The 12120-nt window shown below is 43.4% G+C and overlaps 1 long non-coding RNA gene across 1 annotated transcript; it reads left to right on the plus strand.

The window, feature by feature from the left end:
• Positions 1-402: 402 nt before the first annotated feature.
• LOC135187892 (uncharacterized) lies at positions 403-9911 on the plus strand. The gene is made up of 4 exons (XR_010307484.1): positions 403-624; positions 5197-5287; positions 8775-8892; positions 9501-9911. It is a non-coding gene; the product is annotated as an uncharacterized LOC135187892 (long non-coding RNA).
• Positions 9912-12120: the final 2209 nt, after the last annotated feature.

A 12120-nucleotide genomic window follows, 5' to 3' on the forward strand; every position in this document is an offset into this window, starting at 1 on the left:
CAGCCTAGACCTACCCCGGCACAACTTGAGACTGTGTCCCCTTGTTCTATTGCCGGACAGGTTTAACCCTGGCTCTCCTGTTGTGCTGGGGTCCGGGAATGAGTAGATTGAGCAAACAACAACGGCTCCTCCCCAGCAAAGCCCGGCGGGCTCAGCACCTCGCCTCAGGTGTTTTGCGCTGCTCTCAACGAGCCTGCTTAGCCAAAAGAGGCAGGGAGCTGTGAATTCATTGGCCAGAACAACGGTGCTAGTGCCTATTGGCCAGTTGGGTTTCAAATCGGGCTTGTAAAGGGGAGGGTCGAGGTAGAAAACCGCGCTTGTCTGCGCCGCGCCTTACCGCACCGCGCCGGTGTGCGCCAGCCTGTCTGCGCCAGCCTGTCTGCGCCTGGCCTTACCGCACCGTGCCTTACCGCACCGTGCCTTTGTGCGCACGGAGCATCTGCTCGTTCGCCGCTCGTTAACAGGCGCCCGGGCGTAGGCTGCTCGCACTAGTGCCTTAGCGGCATCTCCTTCCTCCTCTGCCTGAAAGATTTGTGTTTTACCCCGGGAGCAACGCGAGTTTAAAAGCGTCTTTCATGCAGGAGACTTACTCAGGGCCCAAAGGCGTCGTGAGTATATGCTGGAGTAAGTTTTCAGGCTCCATAGGCAGTAGTTAGAATTTTCCCTGTTCTCGCGTTGTTGTTTTCCAAGTTCTGATTGATTCAGCTGTTTAATTCTATGCAGTTGCTTCCTGTCGACCAAAAACCTGAAGAACCTTAGGGATTTTCCCCGATTTTTTAATATTAATAGTAAAAAAAAACCCAAAAACCTCATACAGAAAATAATATTCACAATTTATAAGCGATTATTACTTTCTGATACAATATGCAGACTCTCTAGAAATCTGTGTTGCTTTTTCGTGCTGCAGTTGTGAATGGTGCTTGGATGAAGGCAAAAAGTTGTATTTATTGTGGCCCTGGTGAGGCCACATGTGGAGCACTCTGCTCAATTCTGAGCTCCCCAATTCAACAGGGCCATAGAACTGCTTGAGAGAGTCCAGTGCAGAGCCACAAAGATGATTAAGGGAATGGAACATCCCTCCTACGAGGAGAGAGTGAGGGAGCTGGGGCTGTGCTGCTTGGAGGAGACTGAGAGGTGACCTCATCAATGTTTATAAAGGTGTGCAAGGTGAGTGCCAGGAGACTGGAGCCAGGCTCTGGTCAGTGATACCCAATGACAGGACAAGGGGCAATGGGTGGAAGCTGAGGCATAGGAAATTTCATGTAAACATGAGGATTTTTTTCACTGTGAGAGTGACAGAACACTGGAAGAGGCTGCCCAGGGGAGTTGTGGAGTCTCTCTCTGTGGAGATACTCAAAAGCTACCTGGATGTTCCTGTGTGATCTGGTATAGGTGATCCTGGTCCGGCAGGGGGGTTGGACTGGATGAGCTTTCGAGGTCCCTTGCAGCCCCTGACATTCTGTGATTCTATGATTTAGAATATAATGGGAAGTCAGAGCTTCTTTACCTTGCAGTGACGTTTGTTGTCTAGGTTGAAATTCAAAAGGTTGAACCTGTGAACAGACTTGAGGAAGCTGCTTACCTGTTTTGACAGCTGAATTCCTGAGTTTCACCCAGATGTATATTTCTGTGCCTTTCTTCTCCTGTGTCCTTATACTTACACTTGGCACATACAAATGTTTACGTTTTTAGACAGCAATAATCTACTGATCAGTAAAACTCACCTGGAGGTCACCCTTCAGTAAAAATGAGCAAAGAAACCTCATGATGAGCACACTGTTTCATGTGCTTAGCTGTGGTGATGTTGCTGCTTGGCAGCAGGGTGAGAAGAGTAAGTGGCATCACTGAGGCACCACCTCCCTAGGCTGGAGCACTGGCAGCAGCAGCACTTCTCAGATGGGGCTTTGGCATAGATGTTGTTTTCACCAGTATCTCAGGGAAAAAAAAATCCAGCTCTGGGTTCTGGTAGATGTCTAAACTGTAAGACCCCTCAAAATTGTGGTGTTAAACCACAGTTCAACCTTCAGGACAGTGGGATCAGTTTGCTTTAGTTTCTTGCTTGTGTCTTAGCACTTAGCACAAAAGTGATTTATGAGGAGTACCTCCCTCACTGAAGCAACACAAAAAGCTTCATAACGAATCACAGGGACACATGACTGAAGAGAGAAGGCAAAAATAGTGTAAAAGGGTTCAAAACACTGGAAGGCAACTTCAGTTTATTTCTTTAATTCATATGAAATTGGAAGGTTCTGAAGAAAAAAAGTGATCAAAGGTCACATTTTTGGTCACTGAAACATCATTAACCAGCTTCTCTTCCCTCTGGATAACCCAGCATGTTCTTCCCGGGAGCTAACACAGCCTCTCCCCAGGGTGAACACTGACAACTGCCCCTCTGTTTGAGCAGCTGAAAATGCTTCTGGCTGTCTAAATTCAGTGGAAATCTTCAGGGCTCTTAGGCACAGCAGTCACAAATAAAGTAATTAAGGAACAAGCTGCACTGTGAAATTTTTGAAGTCAAATATAGTAAGTCTTAAGAACTCTATCTGTTTTGAAAGGCATAGGGAGAACATTTGCCCTCTTCTATAGACACGTTTTGGACATCAGGTGACATCTGTTGGTGTCCTGGGTTAGGGTAGATCCCTCCCCCGGTAGAATAAATTCACTAAAACATGGATTTTTTGAAAGTCAGGGGGAAGTGAAATTTTATTCCTTATAGTTTAAATATAACAGTATAAGGAGAATAAACTACTCGAGAAATATAATAACCTTAGCGAAGATGTGGAAGGGGTCAAGTGGTGGCAAAGCAGCAGAAGCCAAAACAGCAGCAGGGGAAGAGAGCAGTGGGCGCAGCTGAGACGGCAGAAGCAGCAAGGGGAAGGTACAAGTTGTGCTCCCACACGTAAAGCACTTGATGCTGCAATGAAATTACATTAACTTATCTGTTGTTTCCATTATATGGCCTATCCCTAGAATGTTCACCTCTCCACTCACAGCTTCTACTTCTAAGTTTCTCTGTTCTGAATATTTTTCTGTCAGCTGGAAATCTAGCTCAGACGGCCACAGCTGGAAAACTTCAAGGCTGTGTCTTCATGCAGATGGCAGTCAAAAGCTCCATAAACACCATGTTGAAACTTTTGCTCAAATTAGAGAAGCTGCCTCTTCACCACAACTGTGTACTGAAAGGAAAGGGACATACAAACTCTGCCTTTTACTTCTAACAATAGTTTGTAGTTTTCGTTTCTGAGTGCATGTTCGGATTACACAGAACTCTCTCTTGTGATGTGTTTGTAATAGGCACTAGTTTAGTTTGTAATAGGCACTAGTTTAAAAGCTTCAGGTTATTTACCACAAAAGAAAGGTGATTTCCTCTTGGGTGGGAACCACCAAGTCATCCAGAGCTTTGAGACGGCTTCTCCTTAAATCAACAATCCCTAAGTCACAAGAAAGGCTTTGGCTCTCCAGAGCTACATCTGGTTAGAACATTGGAGTAGCTTAAGGCTTATTGGAAAATTTCACTAAGAGAAACCAGGACTTTCCTGATAGCCCACTGCAGGGTCTAAATAAATTAGAGTATTGGTTGTGAAAGAATAACAGTGATACAGTATGTGTCATTCTTTGGTTTGCTAAGAGGTGTAAAAAGCCAACGTATAAACTACTTCCTTCTCTTGGCTTTTGGGCGCTGGCTCTGTTCACTGTTCCTTCACTTCTCTCTGACTCCTCCACACTGAATACTAACCTTGGCTGACCAGATAGCATGTGAGTTCTTGCTGGTTTTCTATCTCAGGGGAGAGAAGAAGGTGGCATTGAACCCTTCTGGACTTCCTTTGACTGGGGGAGAAGATTTGATTTCTGTATTATGTCTACATTGTATATAATTGTACATACATGTAAATATGTATGTATATGGTTGTAAACTTAGCTTTGCTGTAAAATCTAGCTTTATCTTCCAAGCCATTTCAGATGGTCTGGTTAATTTTATTTGGTGGGGGGAAGTTCCCAACTCACCATAAACATAAATGAGAACTATTCACTATTTAAACTAGAGACTAAGACAAAGCAGGTTGTAAAAGAGACTCCATCCCTACTCATTGCATTCTCAACAGACAAGCCCTTTCCTTTTGCTGTGCCTCAGTCCATTTAAAACGTCTGTGAGGGCTGCAGTGTCGGTAAGGGTCTGTTTCCCAGTAGTTACCTTTATTAAGTTCCTTTCTGGATCCCAGTTCTGTTGGTATTTAAGTCAGTTCTCTAGTGCTTTTTCAGAAGGTGTGTGGAGGAGGAGTGGATGAACATAAGTTTTCTGCTAATAATAATGTGCTGCTTCCCAAGTTTTGCTACCTGTATTGGCCAAGCCACCACAGATTACCTGCTGGTCAGTCACAAGATCTTGAGTTAATACAAGTGCAACCTTTACTTACAGTCAGTGAATTCAATAATATGCAAGTTCTAGGTAGGGTTGCACTTATCCAGGACATCAAAACTGGCATGGTAGAACACTGGGTGAGCTGAGGCCATACTCTAAAACCCTGAGAACACATGACAATGCTCCTGAAATCCTAGCACTCTGCTGCCTGGATGATCACTGTATGATGATGAAATGCCTAGTACAGAGCAGTGATGGGTGATTATGCCCACTAAGTGCTGCTGTGGTACTAAGTGGTTCTATTAGCAAGTTTGTTTTGCCTGTTCTTAATTGCACAGAAACTTGTGAAGATACAAACATCAAAGGAACCCTTTTCCCTAACCAGGTAAGTCTCATCTTGACAAGGCTGTAAGTATTTAAATAAACTCATGTTTATTTGGAGACTTTAAAGGTAAGCGAAAGGTTACAGAGACTTGTTCAACAGTGCTTCAACAGTTTGTAGGTACACAGGAAATAAATACCTTCTGGTCTCCCAAACTATCCAGTACAATCCCCCCAGGCCAGTCATTCTTTAACTGAATTTAAAAGCTCTCTCTAAAGACTGTGGTGTATCTTGAAGCATAATATGACTGTTCTCACCATTATCTTTTTTCATGTGATTGTCACTTTGATGATTCAAGACACAAACCTCAGTGGAACCTACATGCATACAGAGAGATGATACACAGAGATGTAATCCTCTGCTAGGGCCCCAAGCAAACTTTTAAAGTGATCTTTTTCTCATTAACATTGTAAGGGACTTCTCAGCACCTGAGTCCTTGTTTTCACCCTTTCAGGCTGCAATGGGCCACAGCTGAAGCAAGCAGGAAGGAAGGCTCTGCCTCTCGGCAATGCAGGCATTCTAGGAGCAACGCAGCAGGGTTGAAGGTTTGCTCTAATGTTTCTCTGCTCTTTGCATTCTCTTGTTTCACATTTGAACAGAGACAGTTTTGTCCAACTGTTTCAAAAGTTTCATTGAACTTTATATGATAACTGTAAGTGGTCACCATCTGGAGATGATGGTATATGAGCAGGCAGAAGCTATGCCAAGCTAGAGGAGATGTGGTTACTGCTTCAGCAGGTTTTTTTTTTTCTTGTGGAAAGCCTATTGGAGTTGTGATTAACATGAGGAGAAACTTCTTTACAGTGAGGGTGATGGAGCACTGGAACAGGTTGCCCAGAGAGGTTGTGAAGTCTCCTTCTCTGGAGACTTTCAAAACCTGCCTGGATGCATTCCTGTGCAAACTACCCTATGGGATCCTGCCCTGGCAGGGAGGTTGTACTTGATGATCTCTGGAGGTCACTTCCAACCTCTAAAGTTCTGTGATTTTGTGCTGTTGATGATGCATGAGTTTTAGTTTAGTGGTGAGTCTGGATATTCTTACTTAGACCTAGGTTGCCTTTAATGTTTTGGAGCATTTTTGAGGGGCAGTGGTTGCCCTGCAAAGTAAAAGAGACTGCATGTAGTGATACATGTTCAACTCTATGCAGTTTGGAGAGAGTGAGCCAGCAGCTGTTTGGTCTTCTTGAGTCTGCCACGTGTGACAGTGAAACATCTCAAATCATCTGTGCTCATTCACATTCAGACTCTTCTGTATCTTAAGCCTTATCAAGTAAGTTTTGCTAAGTTTAAAATTAGGAGATGGATTTTGTTTCAATTAAGTATGAAATTGGCATCAGTTAGCAATCCACTGTGTAGTAAAGAACCTCAATTCTTGTTCCATATGTATTTACAAACCAAATATAGTCTTGCTACTTGTTCCTAGGTTTTTATATTTGAACATGGAAGAATTCCATTTTTGAAAGAAGTTGGTATTTGTACTGACTTGTGGAATGTGTGTATGAGACTTGGTTTCCTATAGATTGCTGCCCTTGTAATACCCCAGTGGGGCAGAGGATTAGCAAACTAATCTAGACACTAGATTACATGTGTGCTGATCACCCAGCCAATTGCTAACAGTATTCACAGCAGCTGAGTTTTGCTGGTTTTCTTTCAGTTGCAAGACTAATTTTGTTCTCCTTCCTCATCCAGCTGCCAGCCCTTACAACAGCTGAGAATACAATTATCTTCAAAACCTAAGCACTTGAAAATTTGCCGTGGCATTAGAGAAAAAGCAAATGGTGTGGAAAGAATCACAGACAGATTATCAGGCAGTATAATCAAAATAATGTTATTTTCTTAGGGGACCTGCTAAATTTGACTAATTTGAGTATACACTGGAAAACATAACAAATTGGACTTCAGCAGTTTTCTGGCCCCTGTGTACTGTGTTAGAAACTTGGCAGTTTGGAAGTCTGGATTCCATGGGGAAGTTGAGATGGTTAACAGCCACCATCACAGCTCTGGGGCATCTTTTCTAGAGATGAGTCCACAATGAGGGTCTGTGAGAGCTGGCAGGATGCACAGCATGCACTAGGGCTAATCAGCCCTTAAGTCCTCCAGCTGACCTCTAGGGCTGTGTGAATCACCATGGGCCTGGTGTCGGAAGGAGGAATGCTCTAAAAGGCAATTTATTCCCTGTATACCAAGTGCTGCAATATATAGAGGCTCCTAAGGAAATGATCTGGGATGCATGCCTGTAAGTTACAGCCACACACATACTGTTCCCAAGTACTTTTTAGTTACTTTACTGGGAGTCTTTCCGTTCATGACTATTTCTGCTATGTTATTGTTGGAAGAATAAACCTTCTTAAAGTAGATCATCATAAGGATGGAATGTGTCCAACGACTGCTTAAGTAGGGGAAAATCTCTTTGCTGCCAGAAGCAGTTTACTGCAGCTGTGATCAAGAAGCCTCTTGTGTGCATTTGTTTGTTCTCTAGAACTGTATTTCATACTGAAACAGTCTGGTTAATCTTTTTAATGTTATCCAATATCTTTTCCAACTGTAGGCAGATAAAGACTCAGAGAACCCCTTGCTTTTTCAGACCCATTAGGACAGCTTTATATGTTGTCAGATGACAGTCCAGCATTGCTTGGTTACCTCAGTATGGACCTGTTGTTGCAAAGAGATGCATTTCCTGCTGCAAGGGTTAATTTAGATTGCTTGTGTTACTTGTGCAATGTGTGTTCTTCGATGGGCATTGCTCTGTAGTTTCACTGTGAAAAGAAGGATGGACTCATGCATCAACTGTGTAAAGAAAACTTAGGATTTCCAGGTGTCTTTCCCTGGCAGTATCATGGATTTCAGCAAACTTTAAGTACTTTGTGCCCTTTTCCTCCCTGCTTTTCCTTACTCTCTGTAGAGCATTGCTAAGAAGGGAAAAAAATAGAAGATAGTTAATCTGATCATTAGCAGATACAGAAAATTGAGCAACTATCAGCAGTGAAGCTACAGTTGTTATTGTGTGGAGGCCACACAGACATTACTGGGAGAGAGAGGGAAGCTTCAGTGTCCCTGAGTTTCAAGGTGTGGTCTTGAGGAGTCCAGGCAAAGACAGCTGTGGGGAAGAGCAGGTGGGAAGAGGTGACCAGCGGTTGCAGAATGTGATTAAAGGCTAAGTGGGATTAATTTTCCTAAAATTCTCATGTGATATGGAGTTTGTATGAGTTGAGGACACTAATGGGAGATTGAAACAGCACCAGCTGGAAAGACAAACCACACTGGAGCTGTATCAGCACCCACCTGTGGTGTACAGCTCTGCTTGTGTTCTTGGGCTGGCTTGGAGATAAGTACCATTTGAGACAGCCTTACCTTAAGGCATGATCATTCCTGAATACTATGTCCTGGCAGGTCATCAGCATTGCACGCACAGGTGAATTCCCATGGAAGCTTCAGGAAGAGGCACAGACTTCTGGAGAGGGGGGGATTCTGGTGGCCCTTATTCTCTAGAGAGGAGGGGATCGTGATGGCCATTTTGCCTCCACAAAACCTGAATGGGGAGACCATGGGAGTAATGAAAAAGCAGGAGTCCAGGGAGTTTAGAAGTAGTGGAAGGCATGCAGGGCAGGTGATGAAGCCATCAGTCTCCAGAAAGTCAGGTTCGATATGGCTGAAGCAGACTCCAGCAGGACCTACAGTGAAATGTGAGACAGCCTTATCTCAAGGCAGGCAGATCTGCCTGCAGGCTTGGTCCCTCTTTCATGCTCTGCCAAACTCCTACAGTGAAGCTCAGGCACTGCTTTGCTTTGCCCTTGCTTGTTGGTCATCGGCTCCATGGGAGCTGCTGAGCGAGCACACAGACCACAGGAGAATGCTGAAGGCTCTCCTCTGCCCAAAAGTGATAACATATTGAATACAGAGAGCTCTTCTCCACCTCCTCTACTGTCCATTTATCCCACAGAAACATGAACTGGTAGCAGGCTTTTAAAATATGCAAGGTGATGAACTGTTATTTCTGGTTTGTATGATTGTAGTTCTGCTTCATCATTACAGGTATTTGAAGAGAGGCCCACACTGACAGAAGTCAGCCACTACAAATTCTGGTATGACTGTGAGGAGGGCTGTAAGACTGAAGTGCATCACAAGCCAGAGCTGTACTGATACTTGCCAGGTGAAGAAAAACACAAGAGCACTGGTTAGAAAGGCTAAGCTGTCAGAGATCAAAAGTGTACCTCATCAGCTTCCCTTAAAAGTGATGTGATGCATGGATTTACATGTACACAAGGCAAATGTTGCTTGTTTGGCTCATAGAGGAGGGTGGGTTTGTTTTGCATGATTAGAACTAATCCAAGTACTTTGTGGAGCATATGCAGTGGGTACATTTAATGTGATTTGTAGATACAAGTCTCCACAGAAAACTTACATGACTTGATGTGGACTAGCAAGCAGTGAGTTTGTTATGAATGCAGTGCCATAATGGAACAGAACTTCAGGTGGAACAGGGTATAATTGCTGCAGGTAATTTAAAACCACCAGATCACTCTTCTGACAGCTATCATGCAACTGGCAGCATAACAGATCTGCCTGCTGGAAGGAGTAAGATGTAAAACTTAATTCTTATGTCTCACCTGTGCCATGGTAAGAACAAGTTCTATTGTCCGTGGAGGAAGGGCAAAGCAGTCCACACACTTAAACAAACATGTTGGTCAGCCTGTGGACATTTAACTCCTCCTTGCTGTTCTTTCCTCCATTTTAAAATCTGAGTTTGTTCTTTTGCAGGAGATAAGTTCCACCAAGAAGCCCATTGCATGACACAGTCTTCTAAGAATGTGCCTGGCTTCGTTCTGCAGATCAGACTGAAAACTTGCAACAGCAGACAATAATATTGCCCAAGGTAGAGTTGCTGGGAACTATTCTGTTTTATGACTTGGTTCTTCTTAACAGCAAGCTCAGGCAATTGCATGTGAGTTTCAAGACCAAGAGGCATATTTGCTTCCAGTATTAGGGAGCTAATCTGTCTCTAACTTGGTGCAGGGAGGCTACATCTTTATGGCCAGCCTCCTAAATTATTCCAAGGAGAGCTGGTAGGCACATAGAGCTGACTGCCCCAAATGTTCAGCATTGTGCTTTTGTCACTTTCTTCACAAGTGCTGGTGTGTTTTGACTCAAAGGCAAGGGATCAGATCTGCTTATGTTGACTGCTGGACCTCTGAGTACATGTAGGGATTTGTTTCTAGTGTTGTGGTTTTGGTTTGGACAGATCACACCAGAGGAAGAAAAGGACTTTCTCAGGTGGGGAACTTCCTTAGGCATCTCTGAGGAAGTACTGCAATATTCCAGTCATCAGAATTTCCCTTTCCTCCCTTTGAAGAGGGTATCCTTTCAAAAAGATGCTCATCCCATGTCAGAGCCTCTGCTTTCACCAAGCTGTAATTATGCAGGTCTGCAGTTTCACAGAATCACAGAACGTTAGGAGCTGGAAGGAACTTGAAAGCTCATTCAGTTCAGCCCCCTTCCAGAGCAGGATCACCTATACCAGATCACAGAGGAACACATCCAGGTGGGTCTTGATATCTTCAGAGAGGGAGACTCCACAACTCTCCTGGGCAGCCTGTTCTAGTGTTCTGTCACCCTCACAATGAAAAAATGTTTCCTCATGTTTACATGAAACTGTCTATGCCTGAACTTCTACTCATTGCCCTTTGTCCCTGCCCTTAAGTTTCTTCCTATGTCCTTATTTTCAGCCACTTTGCTCTCTGCAGCTGGCAATTGTGTGCTCAAAATTAAGCACAGCATTTACTGCAGCTGTAGGAGTCTTCTGAAGTTCAAACTACCTTTTGCTGTGCCATACACATGACAAGTCTTCGATACCTGTAGCACATGCATTACTTAAAAAGCCAGGTAATGTGTCTTTGGACTTTTCTCCAATTATTCATAGTCATCAAATCTGTGCCTATCTGTGCTAAGATAAATTATTTACCCAGTCTGCTAGCACATCCCTACCACTTCATCACTTACCTGAATAAGTATCAGAACTATAGCAAGTCCATAAACCAATTCTCTTACTGACCAGTACAGCAAATAATCTGGACTCTCTCTGTGCTGCAGTTAAGATCACACTTTACAAATAGTTTCTTACTTGCCTTTTATTGGTTCCCATGTTACAGCCTCATTGATTTTGTCTGTCCCTCATTTCAAGTATTCTTAAATAGGCTGCTGCCATTTCAGAGTTATCAATCTCACTTCAAGGCTCCTGTATTATTAACAAGGTTTTTGTATTCCCCACTTCCTCTGACATGCTTCAGAAAGCTCTTATCCTTCTGGCTGTTGTTAATTTACTGCTGTTGATGCCCTGAAGCTTAAATCGAGTCAGTTGACTGTGTGCAGTCCATCTTCCCTCAGTCAGTGTAAGGCTACTTTCCCCTGCATATGGTGACACTTGAGAGCACATGGCTGCTCTGACACCTAGTTTTAAAACCCAATTGTAGGTCTGCTTCTAGCTCACATTTTGAGGTCTCTGAGCTCTGCTAGTTACACCTGGAGGCAAAAGGGTGGAGAAAACTCCATCTGTGTTATGCTAGGTTGCTTCCTCTGCTGGAGCAGTAGAGATTTTTGTCTTCTGTACTGAGACAGTCTCACGTGCTGCTGCCTCATGATCTCTTGGAACCCAAAACTTAAATGCAGGCAACTAATCTGAAAAATTACTTCTATTAAGCATGCAGAGACTGTACCCATGGCATATCATTTGAAACTTTACTTTTATTCATGCTGGTTTAGCAAGCCTTTAGTAGGAAACAGTGATGAGGACCACAGAGTCCATAGCAAGAACTAAAAGATTATCTTCAAATGTTAAACCTCTATCTTTGTATCCACTTTCCCCTTAAATATGAGGTTTGGCAATTTAAAACCATTAATGGGAGAGCCTGGTCAAGAACAAATGCTTTCTTCATGTCACTCCAGTACCTCCTCCAGAAGGCATCTGACCCCTACTCTGTAGCATCTTAGCAGAATATATACTTCAATAACATTAATTCAGGAAGGGTACTGCTAGTACATGTACCAGCCATCAAGTTTGGAGAAATGGACAACAAACATTCTATCCATTCAGATAAATGGAGTAACTTTGCAATTAGTTTTGCAAACAGTTTTGCAATTGCTTGCAGTTTTATCTAAGAAGTGTCAAAACAGCAAACCACCAATTCCTTATTCATGATGAATGCTCTGAAGGTCATCTTCTGCTGTGTTACATTAATGCAAGCATCATGACCTCAAGCAGAACTGAAGGATGCAAGGCACTCCACTGACAGTCCTGTTCCTTACTAGCATTCTGTTCAGGGTAGACACCAACACATTTTTAGTTTTGACAAAGCCTTTTTAAGGTAATTTTTTTCCTACAATT

This window comes from Pogoniulus pusillus, chromosome 28 (assembly GCF_015220805.1).
Source record: "Pogoniulus pusillus isolate bPogPus1 chromosome 28, bPogPus1.pri, whole genome shotgun sequence".
In the NCBI taxonomy this organism is placed as follows: domain Eukaryota; kingdom Metazoa; phylum Chordata; class Aves; order Piciformes; family Lybiidae; genus Pogoniulus; species Pogoniulus pusillus.